The sequence below is a fragment of the Anastrepha ludens genome, chromosome 3, assembly GCF_028408465.1.
Source record: "Anastrepha ludens isolate Willacy chromosome 3, idAnaLude1.1, whole genome shotgun sequence".
NCBI classification, from domain to species: Eukaryota; Metazoa; Arthropoda; class Insecta; order Diptera; family Tephritidae; genus Anastrepha; species Anastrepha ludens.
This window is the reverse complement of record NC_071499.1, coordinates 119,385,258-119,399,580: the sequence shown is the minus strand read 5'-3', so window position 1 is coordinate 119,399,580 and position 14,323 is coordinate 119,385,258. Positions and strand designations below refer to the sequence as shown.

The following is a 14,323-nucleotide window of genomic DNA, read 5'->3' as shown; positions in this document are numbered from 1 at the left end:
GTTTGTTTTTTTTTTGTTTTTTTTGCAAAAAATAAACAGGCGCAAAAACAAGATTCAAACAAAAATAAAAAAATAAAAAAACATTTTTAAGAAACAATCATAATGACGCGGCAGCAGCAACAACACTAACAGCAATAATAAAGCCCCGCCGCGCTGTGGTGCGATCACAATGAACAAATTTTCCTTTATAAGACAACGACGACGGCCAAGTTCAGTTTCTTCTGTTCACAAAATACAAAGCGGACGGAACTCCGCGTAAACGGTGTTTCGATTCTGCGCGACGGTTAAACGAGAATATTTAAGTTTTAATTAATAACGTAGCCCATCTACACACATACATATACACTTATCTACGTACATAAATGTGTAGCGCAGAAGTTCTAATTATTGAGCATCGAAGTTGATAAATCTAAAAATCATAAACAATTGTGCAGAAGAAATCGAATAAATTGAGTGTCGCGGTTGTGCAGCGAATATTAGATAAGAAAATTATTATTTTTCACGTATAAAAGAGTTTTTAGAAGGCGTTGAGTTTCGTGCAATAATTGCGTGAAAGCAATTCATTAAGAAAGTGTTTGATTAGAAAAGGAGTACAAGTTCGCAAGAATTTTTGGAGATAAAAAATCGGCGAAAGACTTGGATTATAAGGAGTATACTTTTAAATAAAATCACCAAAGGTTAGTGCGCAGATACTTTTTTCAATACAGTTAAGCAAAAAATTCTGAAAACTAGTGACGAGCTTCTAAAGAAATAAAATAGTAAAATTTTGGTTAAAGAACATTTCTTTAACAAAATCAAAGGAGGTTAATGCATTTTTTTTCGTTTTTGTTTTTTTTTTCAATATGAAAATTTCCAAAAGCTAAAAATAGGTTTCGAAACAATAAAACTAATATTATTTTGGCTCAAGGAGATTTTTTTAAATGAAGTAATCAAATTTTAACGAGGAAACATGCAAAAAAAGAAAAAATAATGAAAGGGTCTAAAAAATATTATTTAATTGTTTTCATAAGAAATTAAACAATAAAATCTTGAACTATAGAACTTTTTTTTTAAATAAAATCGTGGTCCAAAGAATTTTTTTTAAATAAAATCAATGAAGTTAAATGCAAGAATAAAATCAAAAAGGAAAGAATTGGAAATAAAACCAAAAATGAGTTTGTTCAGAAATTACATAGCGAAATTCTGGGCAAAAATATTTAAAAATAATTTTTCAATATTAACTCGCTGATCTTAAATTAAAAACTGAGCAAAAAAAAAAAATTAATAAAAAATAGCGATGAGTTTCTTTGCAATTCAAAAGTGAAATGAAAAGTTTAATAATTTTAAAATAGCAAAATTTTATTTATTCCATAACAAAGTCTCCAAAGCGTAATCCATATTTTTTACTAGCATGAAAAGGTCAAAAAACTAACGATGGGAATTTTAAAAGTAAAAAAAAATTTATTGAAGAATATTTTTGACACCAAAAATTAATACATAATTTATTAAAAAGCAAAAAAAAAAAATAATAATAAAAAATGTGTATTAAAATTGTTATGTTTACAAAGAATTTAATTACAATAAATCGCACATAAAAAAAAACAAATAAAAATATATTTTAAATTAAATTAACGAAGGCAATTTAAAATAAAACTAACGCAAGAAATTTCTTAAAAAAAAATGTAAATTAAAAAATATTATTTAAGCTGAATAAAAGATCAGTAAAAATCAATCAAGAAATGTTTACAAAAAATTTAATTAGAAGAAGAAAAGAAATTTCTTTACATAAAAATGTAAATTGAAAAATATTTTTAACGCTGAAAAAAAATTAAATAAAAATATAAGCAAATTAAAAAAAAAACTAAAAATTAATTTGTTGATAGGTACATTGCATAGCAAAATTCTGCCAAAAAAAATTAAGAAAACAATTTCACTATTAACGTGCAGATTTAAAAATCTGAGCAAAAACACAAAATGAATAGAAAAAAAATTGCGCTGAGTTTCTTTACAATTACAAATTGGATTATTTTAAAATTTGCTCAAATTATTTGCTAAAATTATTATTTTTGCACGAAAATTATTTCTATAATAAAGTCTTCAAAGCTTAATGTTTTCTAACATAAAAATGTCCAAAAACTAGTAAAGAGTTTTTAAATCTATTGTAAAATATTTGATTGAAAAATATTTTTGAAATAAAAAATTTCCAAAGATTAATTCATAATTTATTGAAATTATATTAAAAAAAATTGTAATGTTCGCAAAAAAGTAATTAATGCGATACATAAAAGAATAAAAAAAATATTTTTAAGATAAAATTATCTAAAGCAATTTCTTAAAATCAAAAACACAAATTGAAAAATATTTTTAAAAAATCAGCAAACATTAATACATAATTTATTGAAAAAAAAATTGGTTTTTAATTTAATCTTTACAAAAATTAAATTGAATTCACATAAAAAAATTAACAAAAATATTTTTTTCATTAAATTAACGAAGGCAATTTTTTTGAAATCGAAAAACCAAATTGAGAAATATTTTTAAAAATACAAAATCACCAAAAAAATTAATTAAACAGCACACAAAAAATTTAATACAAATATTTTTAAAATAAAATTAACTAAAGAAATTTCTTTAAACCAAAAAAAAAAAACCAAAGTAAGAAGTATTTTTGAAATAAAAACCACCAAAGATTAATACATAATTTATCGAAAAAAAATTTTTAATTTAATGCCTTAAAAATTAAAGTAATTAGTAGATAATAATTTATTGAAAAAATGTTAAGCTCATTAAAATATTAATTAAATAGAGCACGAATAAATAAATAAAAATATTTTTAAAATAAAATTAACTAAAGAAATTTCTTTAAATTAAAAATGCAAATTGAAAAATATTTTTAAAATAAAAAATCACAAAAGAGTAATACAAAATTTATTAAAAAAAAAAAAGAAATTATTTTAATGTTTACAAAAATTACAATAAATTAAAGTTTTTAAGTCGAAAAACCAAATTGAAAAATATATTCAAAATGAAAAATCAACAAAGATTAGTAGACAATAATTTATTGAAAAAATTTCATGTTTACTAAAAAATTAATTAATTTAAATAGCACACAAGATATTAAATACAAATATTTTTTAAATAAAATCAACTAAAAAAGTTTATTTAAATCAAAAAACCAAATTGAGAAATATTTTTGAAACAAAATGTTGAAAAAATTAGCATTACATTAAAAAATTTTTAATCGCCATCCAAACATAAAAAATATATTTTTTAAATGAAATTAACGAAAGAAATTTTTTTAAATCAAAAAACCAAATTGGAAAATATTTGTAAAATAAAAAGACACCAAAGATTAGTAGACAATAATTTATTGACAAAATGTAGTCCACATTAAAAAATTTTATTAAGCCGCACATAAAAATATAAATGCAAATGCTTTCAAAATAAAATAAACTAAAGGAATTTCTTTGAATAAAAAATTAATACATTTCTGAGAAAATCAAAAAAAAAAATAGTTTGTTACTTTTAATTATCTAACTTTAAATTTACTTAAATTAGAAAAAATTTTATTTCAAAAATGTGAGTGCAGTGATTATATACAAGCGCCGAATGAGATTGATTGAAAAAAATTTTTGTTTTTCATTTTATGTTCAGAATGATACGTGTTTTCATTATCTTTTTTTTTTGAATATTTACCATTAAAAATATTATTTTTTGCCATTTATGCAATCTATACAAATTTCACACAATTTTCATGAATCAGGAGGCTGAGGAAGTATATATGTATTATATGTATGTATGTGAATATCTTTCTAAACAATAAACAGCGATTTTTAAAATAAGCAATTTTTTCTAGTACCAACGACATTTAAACTGGATTTAGGTTTAAAGAATATTTTGTGCTTTCCTTTAGTTATCAACCGCAAATGTGTATGTATGTATTATTTAATTACATTCATACATAAATAAAAATTTTATAATAACTAGTTTTAACTTGCTTGGAATTTTAAGCTGATTGGCAGTTTAGTTCCATTTACTGATATTAATAATAAAAATAATAAGGAACTAACTAATTTATATTTAAATTCATGCTTTGTGCCGCAGTCTTCCTTACGTTTATAGTTTAGACGAAACATCTTTTAAATATATTTTGTATATTTTCGGTGCCATGATTTCATATTTATACACAAATTTTTTCATTTTCGCCAACTACGGCGTTTGATTCCATCTTCAACTTTTCCCAAAAGCGTTCATTAGATTCGCATTTGCTTTTTTTGCGGTTCATAAACTAGAGTTTTTGAAGTTATTGTCTACATACATACATACATATGTTCATACATGCATACATATATAGGTATGTAGGCACCTATCTCTTTTGTTCGTATATCTTTCGTTATTTTTGCTTACTTTTTTTTGTGAGATAAAAACCGCGTCACCTCTAAATAAGTGTAACTGTTGGGTTTTTTCTTCTTAAAAATCTCATTGATAATTATTCTATGTCATTTTCTACTTACTTTGTAAAGAAATTCTATTCCTTTCTGTTAAACTAATAGGACTATGAATAAGTTCGTGCGGTTTTTTTTCGAAATTTGAAACTTTATTGACGTAAAATGGTTACAAATTTAATATTCAAAATATTGTCCATCGCTTACTACTACTTTTTCCCATCTTTCTGGCAATTCACGGATTCCCTTTGTGAAAAATTCGGTCGGTTTTGCCGCAATCCACGAATCGATCCATTTTTTGACTTCATCGTAATTACGGAAGTGCTGGTCAGCCAGGCCATGTTGCATCGATCGGAAGAGATAGTAATCGGATGGCGCAAGGTCTGGACTATACGGCGGGTGGGGTAGGACATCCCATTTGAGCGTTTCTAAGTATGTTTTGACCACTTGTGCAACATGTGGCCGAGCATTGTCATGTTGCAAAATAACTTTGTCGTGTCTATCGGCGTATTGCGGCCGTTTTTCTCGCAGTGCTCGGCTCAAACGCATCAATTGTCGTCGGTAGACATCCCCCGTAATCGTTTCATTCGGTTTCAGTAGCTCATAATACACAACACCCAGCTGGTCCCACCAGATACACAGCATAACCTTCAGGCCATGAATATTCTGCGCCGACGTCGATGTTGAAGCATGGCCCGACGTTTTGGATTGTCGTAATGGACCCACTTTTCATCGCCAGTCACAATTCGATGCAAAAAACCCTTTCTTTTGTGCCGTTGAAGCAGTTGTTCGCATGCCATAAAACGGCGTTCAACGTCTCTTGGCTTCAATTCATACGGCACCCAATGGCCTACCTTTCGGATCATTCCCATGGCTTTCAAACGTTTGGAAATGGTTGATTGATCAACTCCCAAAGTTTTTGCAACCTCTTCTTGCGTTTGAGCCGGATCTTGATCGAGCAATTCCTCCAATTCGGTATCCATGAACTTTGGCGGCGCACCCTCGCGTTCTTCGTCTTCCAAGCCAAAATCACCACTTTTAAAGCGTGCAAACCACTTCTGGCACGTTCGCTCAGATAGAGCATGCTCACCATAAACTTCCACCAAGATACGATGACTTTCGGCTGCTTTTTTCTTCATATTAAAATAATGAAGAAGAATTCCCCGCAAAAACACATTATTTGGCACGAAATTCGACATTTTCAAGTGTGGTAAAAATATTGTTGTTTACGCTTCAAATAAAAAACTTATACTGACGTTTGTGCCTTACGACAGTAGCTCTCCAATGAATGTTTGGAAATGTGGATCGATGGAATAATAATCAAGTTACGCCATCTGTTGTAAAACCGCACGAACTTATAAATAGACCTATTACTTGATTATAAATTCGCAGTCTGCTGTGCGTCGCGTTTTATTTCTAAAAAAAAACGTCGAATATTAAAATTTTATTTCGTTGACTAAGACTGAAGAAGAAGAGCAATAAAATATTTTAACAATGAAATTTGAGTTGCCCGTACATATTTACATATATGTATGTGTACACATATATTTAGGGTGTTTGTGGTGTGCGTTGATGTTTTCTCCAAATGGAATACTGTAGTATTTTGTCGCCTCCGTGCGGCAGGTGGTTTTTTATGAGAAGTTGTTTTTTAGGACAGAAATACACCCGAAAGACTTGCCATTGTGTGTCGAGGAGCGACTGAAACTTTTCCCATCAATTGTAGTTTCATGACTGGGGTTTTGAGTCTGAAATTTGTCTTGGAGGTGATAAACAGAACAAAGAACGAAATCGCCAAGGCACTTACTTGAGCATTGCCCTGCACTGATACACGACACAATAAATTCCAAAAACTTAGTATTCATACTAAAGTTAAAATTTCAACCTCCAACATAAAAAATTTAGCTCATACCCAGTTAGGAAAATTATTAGATATCTGGGCGACTCGATTAGAAACCCATGGAAGGTTGATAAAAAATCTGACATCACGGGAAATCCTTATTCGTCGATGTATCTGACGGATACCTGCTAGAAGTCTGATCAAGGAATAATGTAAAATTCTGACTTATTTGCTTTGGAGAAAATATCTAATGCATATTCAATTTAAGTAAATTTAATATAATTTTTAAATTTATTTTTCAAATGTTGCGCTTGCCCTTGTCTCTCTAAGAGGTGCTAAGCAGTAACAAATAAGCCATTTAGAGATGATGAGCAGAAACTATATTACATACATGCATATGTCTCTCTAAGATTATTAAAATTTATTTACGTCAAGGCAGAGGTTGAAAAACTAGCGTTTATCTAATTTTCTAAGCTCAAGCTGAATGATCCGCAGGGTGGAAAGACTAGGTATTAAACGGACAACATAGTTTTTTTTTTGCAAAATAGCCAAGTTGTGCTAAATAGTTAGTTCTTCAATTGCCATTTACTATACTCTGGGAGACAACACAATGTAAGACGAATAGTATTCGGTGACTTCAATCAGTTCAGAGTAACTTTGCAACTATCCACAAACCTTGCTGCCCTCTCGTAAGAGTCTGAGGCCTCTAAGGCAATATGACTGTCTGATATAATAAAGCTTTCTGGCTCATTTGATTGACATTCGCGAGCACGAACCTGATAAATGAAGGAACCGCCTGATAAATGCTTGATACTGTAGCCATTGCCAGACTGTCCTTAAATATAGGTTAAAATACGCCTACCTCTGTATTGTTAACACTGAGGTAAAGTTCATTGGCAGACATATGCTTGAGACTCCTTGTCAACCCTTGCCAATCCTTATGATTTCATGTGATTTATCCTATAGCATCTTATTCAGATATAATAGCTCTGTAGGACTCACTCAATTATATTTTCGCTAGATAGATTAAGATTACAGAGGCTCGCTTTTAGAACTCAAATTGTTTCCAGAAAAAAACAAATTTCCTGCTGGTTACTCGAGTCAAGTATTAGGCCTTCCTACAGTCGATTTCATATTAATAAAAAAATAACTTCAAAAAAGCAATGATTTAATGCTTTTAAAAAGTCATCTAAACACTATTTTGGCCAAATGGGATTGGGGAATTCGTCGAGAGGATCACAAATTTTTCTGCTGGCTACTCAAGTCAATCATTAAACGCCCCAATAGCCTTCTTCGTATATTTAGAAAGGCACCCATGGTTAATATTGGGCAAAAGAGAGTATTTGGGGAGAGGATCACTAAGGTTTGATTTTGGAAAATCATTACATTTTCGGCTGCATACTCAATTCAATTAATAGGCATCCCTACAGTCGATTTCATATAAAAAATCACTGCTTTAATGCTTTTAAAAAATCATCTAAGCGCCATTTTGGCCAAGTAAGATTTGGGAATTTGTCGACAAGATTACTGAGGTGTAGTTTTTGAATTGAAATATGTCACAGAAAACCATCACATTTTCTGCTGTTTAATCAAGTCAATCATTAGAACCCCCGCAGCTGCTTTAATACTTTTGAAACGGCATCTAAGTATAAAATAATTTTAGCCAAATCACTGAGGAGTAGCTTTAGAACTGAAATTTGTTCCAGAAACTAAACCAAATTTGCTGCTGCTTACTCAAGTCACTCATTAGGCATCCCTACAGTCACCTTCATATTTAAATAAATCACTTGCTCTACTGCTTACGCCAGTCAATCATTACGCCTGCCTATCGCCTCCTCCATACTGTTGAAATATCTTTTAATACTCTGCGCGCATTTTACGCCATGTATCTGATTTGCATCACATTTCGTATTATTGTGCAATTTCTTATTTTAACAAACACTTTTTAGTTGCACAATTAAAATGATTCTAGACTTTTTATAAGTCATCAAATGAGCATTAAAAAATTGCTTGCATAATTCTATTAATTTATCGAACTAACAGCTGTTTATAAAATAAAAATGTGAACTCGTGTTTAGGTGCTGTGTTGCGTAACAAATACTTTAATGAACAAATGAATCTCTATTTAGATATTTAATTTCATTTTAATTTCAAAATATTTATTTATCTGTTTTTTCTATTTTTTCCGTTTTTTTCTATTATTTTTTCTATTTTTTTCTATATTACTTCTGTTACCTTTGCCTGTTTGCTAGTCAACTAATTAATTATACAATTGATGAGCGCCATCTGCATCAAATATTTTCCTTTGTTGTTTTTGTTGTTACCACATTAACATACATCAATATGATTTATTAGATAAATGAAGTCACGATTAATGTTCAGCGCTTGTTTTTATTTGCTGCAACGTGCTGCACTAACATTGATAGGTATGTATGCATGCCACGTGCACCATATTGCAAGCAAATGTATGTGGCTTTATAAAAATTATATTTTACAATGTAATTACTGGTAGTTTATTAACAGTTACCCACCATTAACAGCTGTTAATGTTTACTGCGTCGATGTCGATAGAAAAAAAGTCACTGAAACTTTGATAAACCTGATTTTTGAGTGATTGACTTTTTATATTCTTCTGTGTGAAGTCGTTGACGTTTATATGAGGTCGATACATTGCCACTTTCTTCTCTGGATTCTGGATAGGTAGGAGCTTTACCTACTATTGCATGTTATTCTGCCAAAGTACCTCGGGTCTCGCGAGCCAACTGAAGCTTTTCGTCTGCGATGGGTGGTAGTTGGACCCTTTTGGCTTGTGACTCTTCTGAAAAGCGCCATTCCTTCTGATATTTGGTTACTGTCTTTGATAAAGTCTTGTTCTAAATCTGTCACAGTGTTGCAATAAAGAAATGGTCAACAAGGCACGGGCTGATTCGCCTTTGCCATAGATTTTGGTTTTGAAACGTCTGAGTAGCGCAATTTCTACTAATATTTGGTTACTGCCTGCAATAAAATGTTGGTCCAAAGAAAGCATTTTTGGACGAACGCTCGGCGTTGCTATTTTTGCAAAAACTCAGCGCCTTCGGTGCAATGCGCGCTCGAACTTCTCTCATAATTAATAATTCGTACATAATGCCGCTGCGTTGATCCGAGGTATACACTAATATCAGCTGATATCCCGTAGATGGCCACACGATGATATTCGAGCATAATTTCCTTACGATTTTTATGTTTTCGCCAGGCTCAGAGGTGGATGGATGCTTCGAACGAGTCAAATGATTAACCAGAGCACAGTTCGCTTTGTAACACTCATAGTTTAGACTGTCTCAGCTCGTGAAGAAGTGATGTCCCAGAAACCTGGAATGTATTAAAGTAGATACTTCAAGGCAGGAAATGTTTATTAGATTCCACTTCTTCTGAGTGGATCTGTAGTTCAATGGCCTGTTAAAATTTCTGCATTTGTGGCCTTAATCACCGCTAGTCTATCCTAAAAGCGAGTGACAGGCGTTCACTAACTGCGTTGTTATGCCAATTGCCTGAAATCTAACCTGAAAGCACTGAAATGTGCGAAACACCTTTAGACTTCCCCCAATGCGTTCGCTCTAAACCTGTCAAAGTTGGGCATGCAATGCAATTATTATTAATCTAGTCATACATTTAAATTAATATTTCTTACGAAATAATGATTTTTAAACGTTGCTTTCACACTTCTATTTGCGCATTTGCTTTTGCAAAAGGGCTTGTCTTATGATCCGGTACTTATGAATATTTACGGCAACTGCCTAACTACCAAAGTAAAAGGCAACCTGTCACTTAATTGAAATGCAAATGCGAGTACTTGATTATTTTCGCAAACATGCTAATTATTATTGTTGTCTACATATTTTTTTTTATTAATTTGCATCATCAAAAAAAAAGAAAAAAAAAATTTTAATAAAGGCTCAGGCATATAGTATATTTTATGACTACTAACTAGTAAGCGGCTGATTTAAAAAAAAAATTCAAATTTTATAGATGAAAAAACTTCAAAGTGGGCTGTTTATGATCCAAAATCGTTAATAGTCAATTTAAAAAATTATTCCGTTTCGTTTTTAACGATAGATAGCTTAGGTTATGATGCCATCGAAAGTACTCAGCGATACGCTCATTACAGGCTGGTGGGAAAGTATTGAAAGCGAGTTTTATTAACTAGTAGAGGAATCAAAAAATGTATACGCCATTTTAATATTACATCTAGCATTTGAACACATACAAATTTTATTTCAATCTGTCAATTCATTCTTTGCTTACAAGCCATTTGTAGTTGTATCAGGCAGTGTTGAAATTCTTTGTCAGTAACAGAAATTCATCAAAAATTGTGAAAGTATTAAAAGAGAACTGTTTTTTCTTTTCCAATTTTGTGTCGATGGTTTTAAGAGGTTAAACGTGCGTTGAAGATAAACCACATAGCGGACGTCCAATAAAGGCAACAATACCAGAAATCATGCAGCAGATGTATAAAATGATGCGAGAAGATCACACTCTGACTAAGCGTGAAATTGCTGTTACTCTAAGCAGCTCCGATGAACACTGCAGTCCAAATTATGAAGAATTTCATGAGGAAAAGGTGCTCGAAAAAATAGTACCGCATTCGTTAATAATTCAATAAAAAATCAGCATTAATCAGAGTTTCCGGAAATTCATCACCAAAAATGGTGTAAAATGATTGGATTTGATTATTGGATTGGATACTAATATTATTATTACATAGCCACTACGCGCAGTGTGACTTAAACAGATATTTTGTGCTTAACCTGAAATTAAGATCACTCAAACCCTTAGGCTATCAGGCAAATGAGCTAACTGAGATGAGAGAGTTTCATAACTTTGGGTTACAGCCCGTGGAAAAATTTAGAAAACGTTTTTTTTTTTAAATAATAAATAGTGAATAAATTAAGAAATAGAAAAAATAATAAAAGGAAATTATAAAATTTAATATTTTGACATTAGGAAGCATAATTATTTATTACAGTACAGTTAAAGAGTTGAATTTTAGTTTAGAGTTTGCCAGAATACCCAAATATTAATATTAATCTTTTCCACGTAATGTGATGCCAAAAATTGGCTGGCAGCTGCAAGGCAAGGCGATGCTGATACCAAAAGGAGACAGATAATCTTCTTTACTTAGAGAATAATATACATATAAGCTTCTTCGCTAGAACTGCAAGTGGCAATGCAATGTGGGCTGCTTGAATGCTAGGCTTAAAACCAAGTTTTGCACTAAGAGTTCGGGCATTTCTAATTTTTATTTATTTTTATTACTAGCTGTACAACAACACAACAACAGCTGTACCCGGAGCGCACTGCCATGCCAACAACTAAAATAAATTTAAGAAAACTAACTTTAAAGAAAAATTGGTACACAAATATTCAATTCATTCTAAACCATTTTATTGATTTTGTTTATTTCGAAAAAATCGGTTGAACGGGGCAGAAGTTGCTACTCTGCAGTGTCCAGTAGTTTTTGAGTTCATCGAGGACATAAGACAAACATTCATTTTTATATATAAAGAAGATATATTAAGCGTATATGTAGAAATTAAGAAATAAATTTTCATTGAGCAATTTTATAATTATTTATTTATTTATTTTTTCATCAAAATGAATTGAATTGCACAAATCAGAGCGGGAATTTCTCTTCTGCCTTTACATTATAAAATAATCAAACTAGCGCAACTGATATTGTTTTTTATTCTATGATATAAGAGTGGAAAAATATTTTAATATTTTTATTATTATTTTAAATATTTTTTTTGTATTACAAATTGTAAAATATAACTTGAAATAGTAAAAATAAGCTATTAACTTAAACGCACAAATAAAAACCGTAGCCACTCTGCCGGGTTTCATGCAGCGATGGAATCTTGAAAATAAGATACAAATATTTTATGGCATATTTTATGGCCAATCATTTACTTAGGCCTTTAGAATGCCCGATTTACTGGGTATTTTTCAAAATAATTATTTATTCATGGCAATTTATGCGACCGATTATCGCGAATTGCCTACACACACATATGTACATACAAATGCACCTGTACATACAGTGATTGACACTAAAAATCGTAAGCCCATTTTTTTTTGCAAATATTTACTACTTTTATTAGTTTATTATAAAAATATAGTTTGTATTCCAAAATTTAAAAATTTTTGCAATCGAATTTTTTATAATATAACTTTAGATTTTTTTATTGTATAAAAACTTATAAAAAAATTCATAAATTTTTACAATAGAATTTTTTATAATTTTAGAATTTTTTAGAATTTCTAAGTTATGTAATATAGTTTGCAGCCCATTAAATTTTATTGTAGTGAAACAAGTCTGAAGTGTCTGATATGAATCTTCTTCTTCTTCTTAGCCTCACAGTCCGTGGTGGACCATAGCTTCATCAACAATTTTTCTCCACTTTATTCTATCCATGGCTACATCTCTCCAGTTGTGTACGTTCATTTGCTTAAGATCTGATTCGACGTCATCTAACCATCGCTTTCGTGGGCGTCCTCTTTTTCTTCCTCCAATTGGTGTTAAAATAAAAGCTTTCCTAGCATTTCGCTCTTTCGGCATGCGCAGTACGTGCCCAATCCATCTAATTCGTTGGGCTTTGATAAAACGTATTATATTTTGTCCTTGAACGATTTCTTCGATTTCATTATTGTAGCGAATGCGGTAGCTGCCATCTATTGTTGCAACCGGACCATATATTTTCCTGATATGAATGTCGTTGGAAAAGTCCGTGCAAAGTCAGAGAGATGGTGCGTATCGAGGTTATGTTTAGTTAGTAGCATCTCTTGGAAGACCACACACTAAGTTTTAGACAGATTGGAATATTTTTTTGAGTTTGGCATTCGTTTAATCGAGGAAGTCGAGTGATTTTTCTTTTCCACCTCGACAACGCACTAGCTCAAGTCTCAGCAGTTGTGGTCGGAAAATGAATGGAAATAGGGTGCCAACGCGTTTCACATTTCAACGCTTCTTCAGACTTGTCTTCCATGGATCCATCAGACTACCAATTTGAAGAAATGACTGGTGGGAAAAAGATTTTATTCAAATTCTATTATTCGGAAGGGATCAACTAACAAGAACAGCGTTGGACGAAGTGTATAAGCCTAAAAGAAGACTATTCCGAAAAATAAAGAAGGTTTATCCCAAACAATTAAATAATTTTTATTTTTGCACGGACTTTTGAAACGACCCTCGTATTAACAGTTTATGGTTTTTTTAGCTGAGCTTCACGTTCAAGAAAAAATCACTTGAATGCGTAATTTGGGAAAAATGCGGAAGACTTTCAGCGTACAGTCACATAACTTCTACGCTGTTAGGGATACCCAGTTCATGTTTGCATTTTCATTAAAATTTAATAAAAAAAACGTTTTAAAAAATTTTAATATATTACAAAATTTCTTTTTAAGTAAAATTTTAAAATATCATACTTTTAAAAGAATTTACAAGTTTTTAGAAAAATTCACAAAACTTTAAAAAAAATTGCAAGTTTTTATAAATTTTTTTTTTATAAAAGAAAATAAATTTTTACTAAAAGCTGCATACTAGAAAACATAATTTTTTGTTATTCTAAATTTTTATGAAATTTATTAAAAAGTTTGGAATTTCAATTCTTGATGTGGTATTAAAATATAAAATATATTTTCATAATAAATTAATAAGAAATGGAAAATATTGTAAAAATATTTTACGAAATTTTTAAAATTTTTTAAAAGGTTTGGAATTTCATTTTATACTGTTACTATTAGAGCATAAAATTTTGTTTATATTCATAAAATATATATTCAAATTAATAAAATAAAAAAAAACTTTGCAGAAAAATATTTGTACGATTTTCTGTGACACTCACTGTATGTTTACACGTCAACAACTGAAGCGCAAAATTATTAACTTAATTATACTCGTACAGATATACAGATATACATAGATATAAATGGTATGTTGTTCATATAAACACTTTACGCATTTTACACTTTTCATGCACTTCATATCCGCTGGCTAATAAAAAATTAGAAGAAATAATTAATT

General features: G+C 30.4%; 1 protein-coding gene across 1 annotated transcript in view; it reads left to right on the top strand.

The window, feature by feature from the left end:
- Positions 1 to 207: 207 nt before the first annotated feature.
- LOC128858906 (putative metabolite transport protein HI_1104) overlaps positions 208 to 14,323 on the top strand; it is a 48,600-nt gene continuing 34,484 nt past the window's right edge. The window contains exon 1 of the mRNA XM_054095477.1: positions 208 to 677. The gene's annotated coding sequence lies outside the window, so the exon portion shown is untranslated. The remainder of the gene's footprint in view (positions 678 to 14,323) is intronic.